This window comes from Pleurodeles waltl, unplaced genomic scaffold, assembly GCF_031143425.1.
Source record: "Pleurodeles waltl isolate 20211129_DDA unplaced genomic scaffold, aPleWal1.hap1.20221129 scaffold_37, whole genome shotgun sequence".
NCBI lineage: Eukaryota > Metazoa > Chordata > Amphibia > Caudata > Salamandridae > Pleurodeles > Pleurodeles waltl.
The window spans coordinates 6,078,912-6,096,775 of NW_027150076.1; positions in this window are offsets into that span (position 1 = coordinate 6,078,912).

The window sequence follows — 17,864 nt, forward strand, 5'->3', positions numbered from 1 at the left end:
TCTTTTAATATTCTTTGATTTTCTAAGCAGTCACAGACCTGAGTAGGCTTCACAGACCTCCACGGTTCCCCGGACCACAGCTTAAGAATCACTGCCCCAGACATACATTGCAGTATTCTATCTTCTTAAGTAACAAAATCACTGAAGAGTTGACAGAATGTGAGTGAATGAATCAATCAAGATTTATTTTAGAATTAATGTGCATTACTGTACATTGAATAAAATTGTTACATCAGCAGTACAGAAGAATACATCAATGACAAAAATGCATTTGACATTAGTTAATCTATTTATAAACAGTAGTAGGGAAACAAGGAACTGCTGCACCAAAAGTATAACTTGCATCCAATGTCTAAAAACTAACTTAAGGCAATCCATAGCTGAAAACGCTAATGATTAAATGAAACTTTCACAACTATGTTCCAATAGCTTCCTCCAACCTATGAATGACATGAATTGTTAGGCTAATGATGTCAATTTATGACCTAAAACGTACATACTTAGACAATTGCTCCCTAGTTTCAGTATGTTTCATACTTTTGGGCAATTATTACAGAATACTTGGGTCATGTGATATTAGGAGGAAAGTTATTACATATTTACAGTTCCTCACATTAGCTTTTCTTTTTTTTTTAAATAGCATTATTTTCATTTTAAGGGCAACAATACATTGACAAAAGCAGCTTGCAAAATGCAATTCTGTTTTCTTGTTATCTGTCTCCTTGGAGACACACAACTAGATGTGTGAGCAACTATGTGCAGATCCTTATTCTGCACATCTGAACTGAAAACTAGAGACAGATTTCTTATCAATCAACAAACCATTTCAATTATTCAAACATCCTTACTGCCTACCTGTGGTAACGATCTTTGTGGTGGATACCCTTTTCTGCCTGCAGATTCATCACCTGTAGAACACTCTCAGGCACCACTCTAGAAACTTCAAAGCCCTCACATCTCCGGTAGGGAGCGGTGGTTCGCATCAGGCCCAGAAGTGGGGTTTGATGATGTCACCAAAGCCATACAGCCACAAGCACATCAGTTTTCATTCTTTTTTTTCCAGATTCAAGGGCAGCAGATTGACATTTGGGAACTTATTAACTCTCCAATGGGGAGGTGGATGGGTCAATGAGGAATCTGCAGGTAGATAGAGTATACCCCAAAAAGATTGTTACCGCAGCTTAGTAACTTCTTGTTCTGATGGGCTTGTTGGAGGGTCGACACCCTGACAAGATGATGTCTATCACCTCTGGTGGCAGCTGCATGGAGTTCAGATGTCCCCGCTCAATCTCCCGGCATGAAGGAGAAGGGCTTGGAAAGTGGGATGTAGCACCATTTCCTCCGACTGGGAGACAACGTCTAGTCTGCATGGCAGCTTCTGAAGGGGACATATGGAGAAGCGCTGAAGGTCTTCAAACCACACTCCCGCTGGCCAATCAAGGGTGATGAGAAAGACTTGCAACCGGTTTCGTGTAACTTCTACAGTACCCAAGAAATCAAAAGAAATGCGTAATGCTGTTGAAAGTTCCACCTAAACTGAAATGTGGCCACAAAGACACCCATGAATGGATACTGGAGGGCACAGAACTGCTGACATTGAGCATTTTCCGAAAAGTGAACAAATCCACCTGAGGAGTACCCAACCGGGTGAAGATGCCCTTGACTAATATCCATAGTGGATGCCACTCCTGGTCAGCAAGATAATGCTTGCTGAGACTGTCAACTCTGAAATTCAGGAACACTCCGTTAGGTGGCCGGTGGTGATCCAAATCCCTTGGTGGGGTGCCCAAGACCAGTCTCAATTCTTGCAGGCAAAAGAGATGAGACCGTATTCCCCCTAGCTTATTGATGTAGCACATCACTGCGTAGTTGTCTGCTAGGATCTGTACGGACTGACCGTGGGTGGAGGAGAAGGCCTTGAGTGCCAGCCACATTGCCTGCAGTTCCAATAGAACCTGTTCTTCCAGAAACCAAAAAAACTCTGATCATCAGAGGATCTAGGTGAGCTTCTAACCCTGAAAGGGGAGCATTTGTTACTACCGTAGCCACAGATGAAGGGGGAGAAAAGGCCATGTTGCAACTCAGGCTCACCTCATTCCCCCACTTAGCCACTTCTGCTGCAGCACTGATAGAGAATATGACGAAGTCCAACAGATCTCCCCCGTACTATAGCCACTACCCGCAGAGGCACCACTGTAGGGCCCACACGTACCAACATTCATATGGGACTAGGAGACTAGGAGAACGCAGGAAGTCCTAGGAGTCCGAGGACCTACAGAATTGGGACTTTTGCATTCAGTTGAAAAGAGGGAACCATTTCCCTCGAATGTCTGCAATCCTCTGAGGAGGAGGAAAGGTATGGGGTAGAGTAGTGTCCAGGACTGACCCTACAAAGTGGAGTCATTGGAAGGGCATTGGATGGGGTTTTGGCCCATTTGTTGAGAAACTCAGCTCGAACATTAGGGCTACTCTTGACTGCAGATTGGGAGATACCACCTTTGATGATCCAAGTCTGATTAGCAATTCAAATGGGAGCACAATACATAGAACCCACAGCAAAACAAGATACCTCTGATGCAAATGCAGTATCGAAAATGTGGAAGTACGTATCCTGCAGGTCGAGTGACGCCATACAGTCTCCAGCTTCCAAAGCCAGTAACACTGAGCTACTGCCTGCCTCTTTAACTTTTTCTTTTTGAGCTGTAGTGTGATCGGAAGTGGTGTCAACTCCATTCCCTGTCCCTGACCCGGGCCATAAAGAGCCTCGCCTCAAGTCGTTGATGGGCTTTGGGTGCTTGCTCTGGCAGGAGTTAGATGACCGAGCGTTGTGGTCTGTACCGAGGCACTAGTGGCAGATGAAGTGGGGATCTGTGAGGGACACCTGTCCTTCCCAATCACTACAGGGCCTGAACACTGATCTCTTGAGAGAAGACATGGTATTGCACTTGGTGGAAAGATTTCTGTGGGAAAACTCAAGAATCTTTGAGAGAGTGAGCTCCAGATCTGCACCAAAAGAGCAGGAAAAAATTAACTGATGTCCTTGTGCCGGGGTGAGCGATATATGGCTTGGGGGACACCACTGGATGCCACTTTTGGCACTGATGCAATGCCAGGCCCCCTACCGGCAATGTGATAGCCTTTTATAATCCTAAAACTATCTGTGTGGTTTTTCTTTACTTGCTAGTTGGGACTTCTGTCATTTACTTATACTTGGCATTTGAATGTCTGACATAATTGTAATGCTATCATCTTCTGCAATTTGCTGATGGCTCTGTAGGCTTGGTAATCAACTGAAGCTCTTCTTTTATTTACTGCACTTGTAATGTTTTTGTAGTTGTGATAACTGACTAAAGCTCTTCACACATTCACTGCAGTTATATGGTCTGGGCCCAGTGTGTGCTTGCTGATGGATTTGGAGTTGTGATAATGGACTAAAGCTCTTCACACATTTGTTACACTTGAATGGCGTTTCCCCTATATGTATTCGCTGATGTTTCCTTATTGTTGAAGATTCACTAAAATTACTTTCCCACTCTTGTTGCAATGGTTTGATTCTTTACCTGTGTGTGATCACGGATGTTTCTGGAGATCTGATAAATGACTGAATCTCTTCACACATTTATTGCAATGATATGGTGTCTCCCCCATGTGTGTTCACTGATGTCTTTGGAGGTGTGATAACAGAGTAAGGGCCTCATTACAATCTAAGCGGTCTTCATAGAAGACCGCCGAGGCTTCAGGAGCCAGAACACCGCCAGTGCTGGCGGTATTACTGGCTCCCTATTTTGACTCTTCCACTGGGCCAGGGGAAAAGTCACATCAACATTGCTGCCAGCTTGTAATAGAGCCAGCGGCAATGCTGATGTGCAGCTGGTGCAGTAGCACCCGTCGCGCATTTCACTGCCCGAAATTCGGCCAGTGAAATATGCAATGGGGCTATGCCTGGGGGCTGCTGCACTGCCCATGCCAAGTGCCTGGGCAGTGCAGGGGCCCCCTAAGTCCCCATTCTGCCAGCTTTTCCATGGCGGTGTCTACTGCCACGGACACGCTGGCGGAAGGGGAGTCGAAATCCCCAGGGCAGCGCTGCCCTGGAGGAGATCGACTGCCTGTACCGCCAGTCCCTGTGGTGTGACAAAATGTGCCAGGTAGTACCGCCAGGCTGTTGGCGGTAGTACTGCCACTATAGCCCTGGCGGTCACCGACCGCCAGGATTATAATGAGGCCCTAAAGCTTTTTCCACTCTCACTGCAGTGGTATGGGCTTACCCCGGTGTGTGTTCGCAGATGTTGTTGTAGGGTTGATAAGTGACTAAAGCTCTTCACGCATTCATTACAATGGTATGGTTCCTCCCCTGTGTGTGTTCGCTGATGTATCCATACATGTGATAACTGACTGGAAATCTTCACACATTTACTGCAATGGTATGGTTTTTTCCCCACTGTGTGTCCGCTGATGACTTTGCAGGCATGATAATCGACTAAAAAGTTTCACATATTCACTGCGTATGAATGGCTTTTCCCCTGTGTGTATTGGCTGATGTATCCGTAATGTTGAAGAGGCACTAAAACTTCTCCCACATTTGCTGCATTGGTATGGTTTTTTGCCTGTGTGTGTTTGATGATGTTTTTGGAGATCTGATAATTGACTGAATCTCTTCACACTTTCATTGCAATGGTATGGTTTATCCTACATTGTGTGTTCGCTCATGTCTTTCGAGATGTGATAACTGACTAAAGCTCTTCACACACTCACTGCAATGGTATGGTTTCTCCCCTGTGTGTGTTCGCTGATGTATTCGTAGGTGTGATAACTGACTGAAGCTCTTCACACATTCACATCGGGGGCACCAGGCAAGGATTTCTATTGTCATCGATCATATTTGCCCTAGTGATGAAACCATTCACAAGCATGGTGTGTATAAAGAGGCCACAGTGGGGGATACCAATCAATGGCTATTTTGATGGATGCGGATGATGCACTGGTGTACCTCCACGAACCCCACGGAACTCTCCCACAGGTAATGGAAAGTTTGAAGATTTCTTGGTGTCCCCAACTTCAAACTCTACTACGCCGCAGCCCATTTGTGATGGGCGACACAGTGGCTTGCCAGACACTTCTTTAGTGGTCAGTTGTTCTCCGTAACTTGAAGGCTGCCATATAGTGGATTGGCTCCTAGCCCACCGTCAAGATCCCTTCTTGCATCGGCCGCAAGGCCAAGACAGCCAAGTACAGCTGGCGAACATACATGCAAACTACGCATGCTTGTATGCCATACTCACCAGCTCTACCTCTGTGGAAACTCACCGACCTTCACACCCTAAAGGAAAATCATAAGGTTGTCCTGTGAACTGAAGCAGGTCTGGCTACTTTGGGTGCCCTGTACACACACAACACTCTGAACAACTGAAATTCCAGGAACTTAGAGAACAGTACAATATACATGGGGGTTAATTTGTGACTTATAATGCACTGGTTAACACGATAGGCATGTTATGGGGACCGGATTGGGTCGAACTAGAATCTCTCTTGAAGGCACTATTAACACATGGGAAAGACAGACGAGCAATCACAGACGCAAGCATTATGAATGTTCCCACACTGAAAGAGAAATGGGCCGGCATTGAGGAGCAAGACATCCCAGAAAAACAATGATACATACCACTGTCCGTAAGGTCTCCAGGAACCCCTGCATAAAATACACTCAGTTCAACTACCTACATCGGCCGTATCTCACACCCATGCATTTACATAGGATGTTCCCTGGAATTGTCCCCAATTGCCCAGACTGCCTGTGCCTTACGGTGGACTTTTACCACATAGTGTGGCTCTGCCTAGTCCTAGGGCGATTTGTGGCAATGGTGCTGTTACTATTAGCAGAGAACACTGGCTGGGATTTACTCCCTAACACCCAACCCCAAGAGCGCATATTAGGAGTTTTTGTGCAAACATGCAAGAACAAATATGTGGTGAAATTTAATGAACTATCTTTTATACTTGTTAAAAGGTGGCCTGGAAGACAGCGGATGCCCCCAACATACTGTTGCGGTTGAGTGACCAACTCAAATGGGCAACCGTGGAGTTTGCAGCCTGGCGTAGCGATGCAGGGGATGCATACCTAGAACAACTGATGGCGAAAACAGATGACAGGCCACCATGAACACCCATTCCATACTCACCATCACCAGTGCAACACGACATAACAGGTACAACACGTGAAACCATCCCACCTCCTTCTGCCCCTCCCCCCCCCCCAATTATCCTAACCTGTGTAATGCTGGTACACATCGAACCAAGGTGTAACTCATACATGATACCAGAGGTTCAGAATATCCCTGTTCAAGGGGCATTACAGCAACTCCACAAACACTTTGTATTTCACGGTTTCAGCCCCCCGGCCGGGTTATTAGACTACTACTACCAAACTACTTATGCCCACTATGTATTGTAATGTAACAGGGACTAGGCTTCTGCCTTCCTTACAGCCCAGAACGCATGAGCTCCTGGTCGTCCACACACTGCACTACGCATTCTACTGTTCTCATGAGTAGACTTGAAGGATGCACTGTGATTCTTATGCGTTACAATGCTGTTGTACCACGAGTGTTCTATATCATAATAAAGAACTACTAGTAAAAAATGACACTCTGCTTTGTTGATTTGGACACTTTCAGGGAGAGAGTCGATCTAATATGAACTGGTAGTGGGTCCCAAAGCATCCAGGCTTTGGCAGTGAAGGACTTTTTGAGGGTGGACATCTTTGCTATATGAGAGGACTTGAGACAGCGACTTATTTCCTAGAATTCTGTTCTTGGTGGATAGCTCGAGCCTTCTTGACGAGATGGCTGTGAGTTTATTTAGACAGTCAATGCAGGAGGTAATATGCTGATCACACATATTGAACAAGGCTTTCATGAACTGTGCGAGGATCCCGGTTGGAGGAGGTTACTCATAAGATTCCACGCAACAAGTTTGCAATGAGCAGGCAAGAGCCAAACATTCAAACTCAGAAAGTATTTTTAGGATGCTGTCACATTCTTTGTCTGTCCCATTTTTGTGCTAAGCATTTTATTAATTTGTACATTCTTTCACAGATTCATTCTTTAAAAAAACATGTTTTGTTTTTCATTCACAAACATATCCATTTGCAAAGAAAGAAACATCCCTGGTTTCCTGCCAAAACTGATTAAATCATCCATCTGCACAGGAAGTGACGTCGCTGGATTTGCCATCATCCAACTGCGGAGGAAGTGGCATTAGCCTTCCTACCTCCCAAGACCCGTATAAGGTGCTTTGTTTGCTTGCCTCTGGTACCCTGAAGGTGTGCCAAAGGCAAGCCCATATGCACCTGTCCATACCTATACGTACCCAGAGGGCCTGACCTTAGAGCTCCAGCAGTGGGCTCCTCAACAGGAGGGCAAGCAGAACACATAGAACTCACTGTAGTACTGCAAACAATGTGGCCGCTCACCTGTGAAGGGTGCCCTCTATGAGCCTCCGCACTTATGAGCTGGCTCCCGTAACTCAGAGCACAGCTTCAGATTGCGCTATCCATACAACACGGCCCCAAGATGGCCACCGTATCTCCTCCAGTCGTCGGGAGTAGGCAAATGTTACCAAGAAACAGCTACTGTTGGGCTCAGGTGGGCCCACAGCTTGCTCTGTCACTGCCACAGTTGGGAAGACCAAGGGTGAGTGCCACTCGTGCAAAGATTTGGCATTTACGGGGGTGGAAGTGTGATTTGGGGCCTTACATGAGGAGCACAGGGTAGACGTGTCTTGGCCACGCCTCCCCTCAATTCTGTTTTAAAAGATTGCCAGTGAGCTGTAAGAATAGTTCTGGTATATTTTCAGCATCCATCGTGGAGATCTTACAGGAAGATCCACAGGCACAATCTTATATTGACAACATTTACATAACAGATGATGACGTAGAACAACATCTGACTGAGTGAAATAGTGACAATACTGGCCACACGCGGTTATAAAATCACTTACTTGAATGAGATTTTCTTCAGATATGAATTTTCCAGCAAGGGTAGGGGTTGGCACCAGACTTCCTACAGACATGTCAACTTATAGCCTACAAATACGTTAAGAAATTTATAAACCCTGATGGTTTTATTTTTAACTTCAGAAAGACTTACTTGCCACACTATACTGAGCTTTATAATGCTACATGTGTCATGCTTTTTTCTGTTTGCAAAGGGCCAATTTGCCGAATCAGCAAGTTTGCGACCGCATAAAAGCATTTTGGTAGGTATAAAATCCAAACTATGGCCCTCATCATGAACATGGCGGTAAAGACCGCACTGCCGGCGGTGGCGGAAACTACCGCCAACAGGCCAGCGGTGCAGACTGCCAAAGAAGGAAGCATAGGAGAAACAGCCAGCGGCCCATCCACTCACCGCCATTCAGGAAGCTCCACAGACGATGGCAGAGCCCGCCAACCGGCCGGCGGAAAGGCCTAACTCAACCACCATATAATGAACACAGCACCGCCATCATTTCTGGGGCGGGAACCACCGCCACGCAAAGGCTGGCGGAAACGAACAATATAAAAGGACACACTCACTGGAGGCATCCAGAACACGCCAACGCCGACATGGAGAGGGAGTTGGAAATCATGCCAGTGCTCCTCCTTGCAATATTCCTCCAGGACTGTGACTGATGACGAAGACGACAACGATAAGTACCCCAGCCTAGCACACAAGGGAGGAAAGGGCACAGTTACACACCCACCCACCCCACCCACACTGCAATGCACACCCAACCCCTCCCATCACCCCAAGCCACACATACCCTAGCAGAATGTACTTACCTGGCACAACCCAACAAATGCCTGAACCAATGCACATACCTGTGCACACCACCACCCCCACAGTAAAACGCTGCACAATGGATCCTCACTACACCAGCAAGTCTGCTGTGCATTAAATTTAATAATAAATAAATGAACTATGTACAAAAGGCCATTGGCCAGTTCAAAGTCCCGGAAGGGCAAATAAAGCCCACACCTGACTCCTACGATGGAAAGTGAACTCCCCTCAGAAGGGGCATCAATGGGACAGCCAGGCACCTCAAGAGACAGGGGCAGGGGGGTGGGGACTTACATCTGGAAGTGGGGGCTTGGGCTTAGGTGTGGGAGGTGGAGGGGGTTTGGTCTTGCCCTTGGAAGGAGGGGTAGTGGGCTTGGACCGGGGGGGAGGGGGCAGAGGGACTAGGGGCAACACGGGGCCTCTTCCTCGCTGAGGAAGGGGCACAGGAACGGGAAGGGCGGACTGGGGTGGACTTGGAGGTGGAAAGAGTGGACTGGGCAAGGAGATGGACATGTTTAGGGACAAGACGGGGTGGGCCAGTAGGTTCAAACAGGTCAACACAGGATAGGAAATGTTTCTTAGGTGCAGTAGGAGGGGTGTTGGAGACAGGTGTGGGAATGGAGGTTGAGGGAGTGGTGGTACGAGGTGTAGGTGTGCTGGACGTATTTGCAGGTGCGTGTTCAGTATGCTTATGTGTGGTGGATGTGTGTGGAATGGATGTTTGCAAGCGTGTCTGTGTTTGTGTACTGGGAGGAGGGGGGTGGACACAGTGGGAGAAGACAGGCTGCCAATGTACATGACTGTTGTCTAGTTGTCTGCAGGTCTGGTAAGTGTGCTGCAAGTGTCTGTCAATGTAGTTGTGGTGACTGCAGGTGTGGTGTCTGGGGTGCATGACTGGATGTCAGTTGTTGTGGTGACTGCAAGAATGGGGGCAGCTGCAGTGCGTGTGGGTGTGCATGGTGAGGTGACAGACAGGGTGGCGGGGGAGGTCGACACACTGGGGGAAGTGGATGTTGTTGTGTGTGCTTTGGAATGTTGGCTGTGTGCCTGCTTGTGGTGGGATGTGTGGTGCTTGTGTTTGTCTGCCTGCTTCTTGGGTGTTGATTTGGGTGAATGGCTGTCTGAATGTGTGCTTGGGATGGGTGAAGGGAGTGGGGTGCTGGAAGGGGTAGCGGTGAAGGGAGGGGGACGGAGAGACCAGGGACACTGGCCGCCATCAAAGAGGATGCCAGAGCCTGAAAAGATCTTTGTAGACCAGATATGGCACCGTGATTGCCTTCCAGGTAGGCATTGGTCTGCTGCATCTGTGATGCAAGCCCCTGGACGGCATTCACAATGGTTGCCTGCCCTGCAGAGATGGTCGTCAGGAGGTCAATAGCCTCCTCTGTGTGGGCAGCAGGGCTGACTGGGGAAGGGGATGAGGTGCCTGGGGCGAAGGAGACGCCCACCCTCCTGGGTGAGCAGGCACGGGCAACTCGGTGGGGAGCTACTGGGAGGGCGGTGATGGCATGTAGGTGGCGGAAAATGGCAAAGAATGGGTGGACTGCCATGGGAGGAGGTATCGGAGTCACTACCTCTAGTGGTAGTTGCCTCCCCCGTGGTACTCCCCTCACCCTCCAACCCACTGGTCCCCTTGGCGACGGTCGACTCTGCCTCCTGGGAACCGTGGGCTGCAGCATCCCCACTCGCCAGTGCCTCAGCTCCCTCGCCAGATAATGCTAAGGACACAAGAGCACAGAGGGGTGGGGGGACAAAACAAGAAAGCTCATGCATGCCTGTTGGCACACATACACCCCCACGCATCTCATGCACCAACCCCCCCTCACAGTGCCCCTGACTGCTAGGCAGGAATCCCACTCTACACTACATTCCCATCCTGGCCCTCCACTCTGATGTAAATTCAATGGTAAGCAATGTCATACGATGCCAATAAAACACACCTGCAAGTCCATGAGGCTACATCCTGACCAATGGGCAGAACAATGGACCCCTCAGAGGCCTACAGACCCTCCTACCACTACCAAAGGCACCATCCCACGGACATAGAGGGGTGCAGGATTGCAAGGACACACCTGTCTATGGGCCGGACACTACTATGCGTGTATCCCTTAGCACCTAACTACACTTATAATGGAAGCACAACCACAGTGTTAGTACTCACCCCCATATGGCTGCTGTGCTGCCCTCAGGTGCCCATCCAAATCCGGATAGGCCGACGCCAGAATGCGGCCCATGAGGGGGGTCAGGGTCCGACGGGCACTCCTCCCACGTTGGGGGGCTGTCATCAGCAGGGCTTCGGCGGTCTTCTTGGACCGACGCCTCAGGTCCTCCCACCGCTTTCTGCAGTGGGTGCTCCGCCGGTTGTAGACCCCCAGGGTCCGCACTTCCTTGGCAATGGCTTGCCACATTCCTTTCTTCTGATGGGCGCTGACCTGCGTGGGACACACAGAGTAAAGGTACAGACATCAGTGCGGGTGTCCCATTCACAAATGCCATTCCAGAGTTACCTCACATGGCCCATGGTGACACACATTGACGATACCAGGACAACAACTGCCAGGCACATTACGGGTCCTCATCCAAACAGCCAACAAAAATGCATACAGGCATCCACCATATCCTCACACATACATGGAGGTCAAATAGCAACTTACCTGAGCCTCTGGCCGACCATACAGCCTCGCATACAAGGGAAGGGCCCCGTCCACCAGCTTCTCCAGCTCCTCAGTGATGAAAGCCAGGGCCCGTTCGCCTGTCACGCGCCCCATCCTTAGGACCAGAGTCAGGACACAGCCGCTCATGCAGTGGAGTTCCGTTCCTCAAAAGGTGCAGGAGCTAAGTGGCAAGGGCATGACAAAATGGCGGTACTTACCACAGTGGTGTGCACTGTTACCGCCAGCGGTCATGGTGATTGGCCCTGCTTCCCCATAGAAGCCAATGTTAACCAATGAAGAGGTGCACGGCGGTAAACACTGCCTACTGCCATGATGACTAACGCCAGTGGAATGAGGTCACTTCCTACGATTCACTACCTGCAGGGCAGGGGGCTGACATCTTGTATACACCAGGCCTTCACAGCCTGTCAGCGGTCCAAATACATTGCTCAATTCCCTCTTCCATTCGTCGTGTACTGTCATGGTCATTGTTCCTCCACATCAAACAATGCTGGGAAGTGTGTGTACACAGCAATCCCCTTAAAAATTGTTACGCCTCACCCCACATTGGCCTGAATGTATGACCCCGTTAACTGTGTCTGTGTGAGGTCAATGTGAATCATGAATTGTGTTACAATGTGGTGCAAGTGGATGTCAATCCGCAATGTCTCTCTCCTACACCCCCATAGGTACAGACCTATGTGGCGAAGGAGGACCCCATCTGTCTACAGACCCCTGGTCGACCTGGCCACCATGGAGGAACGTCACATCATAATGCAATACCGCTGAATCTGACAACTATCCTTGAGCTCTGTGCTGAAATGGATCCTGTACTGATGCCAGGCTATAGGAATCCCCATGCCATCCCAACAACTGTGCAGGTACTATCTGTGCTCCATTTTCTGGCCACAGGCTCATTTCAAGTGACAGTGGGCATGGCAGCTGGGGTATCACAGCCAATGTTCTGCTACATCCTGACAAAATTCCTGGCTGCATTCGTGCAACACCTGCAAAATTATGTCAAGTTTCCCCAGAGGGCTGATCTCACCGCCGTCAAATCTGCATTCTGTGCTACTGCTAATATCCCCCATGTGATTGGTGCTATTGGTGGTACCCACATAGCCATCATACCCCCAAGAGTGAATGAATAGGTGTTCAGGAATCGCAAAAACTACCGCTCCATAAACGTCTAATTGGTGTGAACTGCTGATCAGTACATATCACATGTCAATGCAAGGTTCCCAGGATCAGTGATTCCTTTGTCCTGAGAAACAGCAGTGTGCACACATGATGGGACAACTACAGGGAGAAAGAGCTTGGCTCACAGGTGAGTGTGTATGACACTGTCTGAGTGAGATACCTGCCGGGCAGGCTGTATGCAAGTAGTAGGGTGTGCATTAACCCTCTTTTACTCACTTTTTCAGGGGATTCTGGCTATCCAAACATGCAGTGGATCTTAACACCAGTGAGAAATGCCAGGACAGATGCAGAAATCCATTACAATGAGGCACACGGTCGCACTAGGAGGGTCATTGAACAGACCATAGGACTCCTGAAGGCAAGATTTTGTTGTCCCCATCTGTCTGGAGGGTCCCTGTGCTATGTCCCTGATAAGGTGTGTCAGATAGTGGTGGCCTGCTGCATGCTGCACAACTTAGCTGTGAGGAAAGCTGTTCCACTACTGGATGAGGAAGATGCAATGCAACCACCCCCACTGCCTCAGAGGATAGATGAGAGTGATGGTGAATAAGAAGGGGAGGACATCTACTCCAGGACACAACTAATCCAGCTATACTTCCAGTGACTTTGAGGTACACTTCCTATGATGCTAATGGGTTCACTGCATTATTTCAGGGTGACTCATGGACATACTGCTGTGGTGTCCCTTACAGGTGATGTGGCAATTTAATTATAGATGTGGCAGATGTGGGTTACAGCAATGGGATGTACATTGTGGGATGATTAATGGACTACAGTCTGTTGAACCCCCTCATGGCACTGACTGGCTAATACATGCACATTGACATTGATTGCTGAAATTAAATGAGGACACATGTATTGGGTGCTCAGGTGTGTTTATTTGATTTACATTCATACATACATTAGTGATGGGACAGTAGAAGAGAGTGGGGACATGGTGATCAATCTACTCAGGTACTTTTCCACCGATGTTGGGTGCACAGGGGCACAGTCCATGGGGCCACTGGGAGATGGTGACATGGAGGTGAATTGTCAACAAGGTAGGTCAGTGGCACACAAGGGAGACAGTTCAGGGTACAGTCACTTCCTGGCGTTGGGCTTGGTCTTGGCAGGTGTTAGACCGGGATGTCTGGGTCTAAGGCCACGTTTGCGAGGAGGTAGTTGGGCAGCAGGGGTAGCGGTGCTGGTGTCCTGCGAGTCCCCTGGCAGTGGCACCAATCCACTAGCCGCTGCAGATGTAGACGGCAGAGCATTGACCTGGCTAGTGGGAGGGGCCTGCAGGTGGGTGGGGGACTCAGGCTGGCTGGTATGCTGTCGCTGCAGCAGCCCTGCAATGGAGGCCATTGTAGCATTGAGCTGTTTCCATTGTTCCATGCCCTCCTGATGACGTGCTACCTGCAGCCTCCTATTGTCCTTCAAGGTGGCCAGGATCTGGGCCATCCTGTCCTGGGAATGGTGGTATGCTCCCAGGACCTTAGCACTGACCTCCTGGGCAGCAGCATCCCTCCTTGGGCCACCCCCCCGGCCCACTGCTCCCCTCCCACTGGCCCTGGCCCCCTGTGCCTGTGTCCCCTGCATAGGTCTGGCAGTCCCACTTGCACTGGGTCCTTCATTTTCCTGCCTGGTGGTTGGTGGTGACTCAAGGCTCCGTACTTGTGGGGACCCAGTCCGTGGCCTGGTGACACTGGTGTGGAGGCATTGGGTCAGAGCTGATGGTGGTGGCTGATCGTTGGGGTTATCAGTGGTGTCCTGGGTGGGGCTTCTGGAGGGTGACTGTCCAGGGCTGTGGGATGGGCCAGGGACTTCGTCGGTGTCCAGCCATCGCTCTGCACTCTCCTGGGTGGGGCCTCCTTCTTCAGTTGGTGGATTGGAACTCCTTGACGTCTCTGTCCAGCTCGCATGGGTGGTGGGGTCTGTATGTAAGTGAATAGAGATGTAGGTGTGCTGCACTTACTTGACCCTTCCAGCACTGCTTAGGTGTAATTGGTGGTTTCATTCCCATGTGGTAGAATGCAGGGTCCCTTGGTGTTCATTTGGATGCATTTAGTGAGTGAGGGGGTATTGCATTGTGGATGTTGTAGTGCTCCTGCCATTACATGCATGGGTTGGTGACTGTGCAGAGGGGGCTGGATGGTGTTCTGTGGGATGGGTTGTGGGCATGCAGGGGACATGGTGAGGAGTGTGTGGGTGTTGTGGGCTGGGTAGGGAATTGGGGCATGGTGGTGGTGAAAGGGATGGGGTGATACATGCATTACAGGTGTAATTTGCTTACCAGAGTCCAGTCCTCCTGTGAGTCCAGTGAGGCCCTCTGGGTGCAGGATAGCCAAGACCCTCTCCTCTCAGTCGGTGTATTTGGTGGGAAGAGGAGGGGACCACCGACAGCCTTCTGTACGGCGATGTTGTGCCTGGATGCCATGGAACGCACATTCCTGCGCAGTTCGTTCCATCTCTTCCTGATGTCTTCCCTTGTGCGTGGATGGGTTCCCACTGCGTTGACCTTGTTGACGATCCTCTGCCATAGCTCCGTCTTCCTGGCAGTGGGCGTCTGCTGCACCTGTGCCCCAAATATCTGTGGCTCAACCCTGAATATTTCATCCACCATGGTCCTCAGCTCCCTGTCGGTGAAGCGGGGGTGCTTAGGGAGTGACATGGTGAATGTTGTGTAGTGGTTGTTAGTCTGTTGGCATTGTGGTGTCGGGTTCTGTGCTGCTGTTGGCACTGCAAAGGATTGTGGGTGGTGTATGGTTCTGTTTTATGGTGGTGTAAATGTGTGTCAGGTGTGTGGGTATCAAATCTGCAAATGTGTGCTTCTGTTCTTGGCGGTTCCCATTTCTGACTTGTGCATCATTATTTGGTGGGCGGGGATTTGTGGGATTGGCGGTGGCGGGATGCTGTGTGGTGCTTTTCCACCGTCGAAGGCCCTTGCGACGAGGGGGGTTTCAAATTTTTTGGGCAGTGTGTGTTTTTGGCATCATTATTCGGCGGTGTGCTGTGCACCGTCACTGGCGGTCTTTTGTTCGTGACATCTGTGTAAAGTACAAGAATGAGTTGGCTACATAATCTGCATGGAGTTCAGAGAGGAATAAATAATTTGCCTACTGAGTGTTCACCCTCCATGCGAGATGCTCTTCAGAGAATCTACGTATGTGCCCGATCTTGATAGTCCTGGAAAGATGGCAGACGAAAAATAATGTAACCTAGACCAATGTTTGAATATCTTGCAGAGAGTCCAGGAAGTGAGAGACAAGCTGTCCAATTTGAAACATCCCAATAAGGTTTTCAAGGTTACTGATGTGTGGCTCCCAAACTAGGAGAGCTAGTGCAAGAACAGATTCCAATGGGATGACATGGAGTCCCCGATTGCCCGAGATGAGGTAGCAATGAGGTAGAAATTAATGGCAAGTTTACCACGGATAACAAAGGGTTAAGAGACAAGCAAGGTTTGATGGACCTTGGTTTAGTACCATGAACAGACTCCTACTGAGGGATACACAAATGCATGCCTCAACAGACAGATCATACTTCATATTTTTTGTTAAATTAGACTGAGATTGTCTTTTTTGACAGGATCTCTGCGAATGTCCAAAACCTTGAAGCACGAGTCCTGCAGCCACAGCTTGTTAAGCACGAAATCAACAATGACAAAAGCAAAGAAACAGCTCAAGGCACAAAGAGGAACAGCTAGATTGCTGATACAGGGCATATGCAGTAATCTACGGCCTAGTATGGTAAATAACAAGCAACAGGGATAACATTTAGAGGAGGAATAGAGTTTTCTCTGGAGGATCAACCTCTCTTAAGACTTTGTGGTCGCTATTTACTGTAGTAGCTATAAAGGTTTAGTGTGTTGTTTTGGATATGACTTTAAAATAAACAGTTTGGCAGATACCGGAGAAATGGCAATGCACACATTTCCTCTACACATACTTTTACACTTAATATGCATTTTGGTGCCTCTGTATCCAGTTCATCAAGGCATGTTGTTTAGTGTCAGGTTAAAACAGTGTGCATGATTCGAGTAATTAAAACCACCATTGGTCTCATACTTTTAAAGTTTTCTAAGGGAGCTAAAGGAAGTACTGAGTCAGTGACCTCTACACAGTACACAAGAATGGGCTTTTGCTGCCTGTGTCTTATAAGCTGAAGCGTAGTGTGCACTGATTACTAATAGTATACTAAAAGGCAGTGCTGTGTGCACAGATTTCTCATACTGCAGTAAAAGGCAGAGTAGTGGGCACAGATTCCTCATAGTGCAGTAAAAGGCAGTGCAGTGGGCACAGACTCCTCACAGTGCAATAAAAAGCAGATACAGTGCGCACAGGTCTCCCACAGCGCAGTAAGATGAAGTGCAGCATGCACAGATTCCTCACAGTGCAGTAAGATGCATTGCAGTGCACAGACTCCTCACAGTGCAGTAAGATGTAGTGCAGGCGTACACATTCCTCATAGTGCAGTAAGATGCAGTGCAGTGTGATAAGATTCTTCGTAGTGCAGTTAGGTGGTGCAGTGTGCACAGATTCCTCACAGTGCAATAAAAAGCAGATACAGTGCGCTCAGGTCTCCCACAGCGCAGTAAGATGAAGTGCAGCATGCACAGATTCCTCACAGTGCAGTAAGATGCATTGCAGTGCACAGATTCCTCACAGTGCAGTAAGATGTAGTGCAGGCATACACATTCATCATAGTGCAGTAAGATGCAGTGCAGTGTGATAAGATTCTTCGTAGTGCAGTAAGGTGGTGCAGTGTGCACAGATTCCTCAAAGTGCAGTAAGACGCAGTGAAGTGTGGACAGACTCCTCACAGTGCAGTGAGATGTAGCGCAGTGTGCACAGATTCCTCAAAGTGCAGTAAGATGCAGGACAGTGTGACACAGTCTTCACAGGGCAGTAATATGCACTGCAGTAGCACAGATTAATCAGAGTGCATTAAGATGCAGTGCAATGTGCTAGGATTCCTAATAGTGCAGTAAGATGCAATGCACATATTTCTCATATTGCCGTAAAATGCAGTAAAGTTGCACACATTCCTCATAGTACAGTAAGATGCAGTGATACAGATTCCTAACAGTGCAGTGCACAGATTCCTCATAGTGCAATAAGATGCAGTGCTGTGCACAGATTCCTCATAGTGCAGTAAGATGCAGCGCAGTGCACAGATTCCTCACAGTGCAGTAAAATGCAGTTCAGTGCAGATT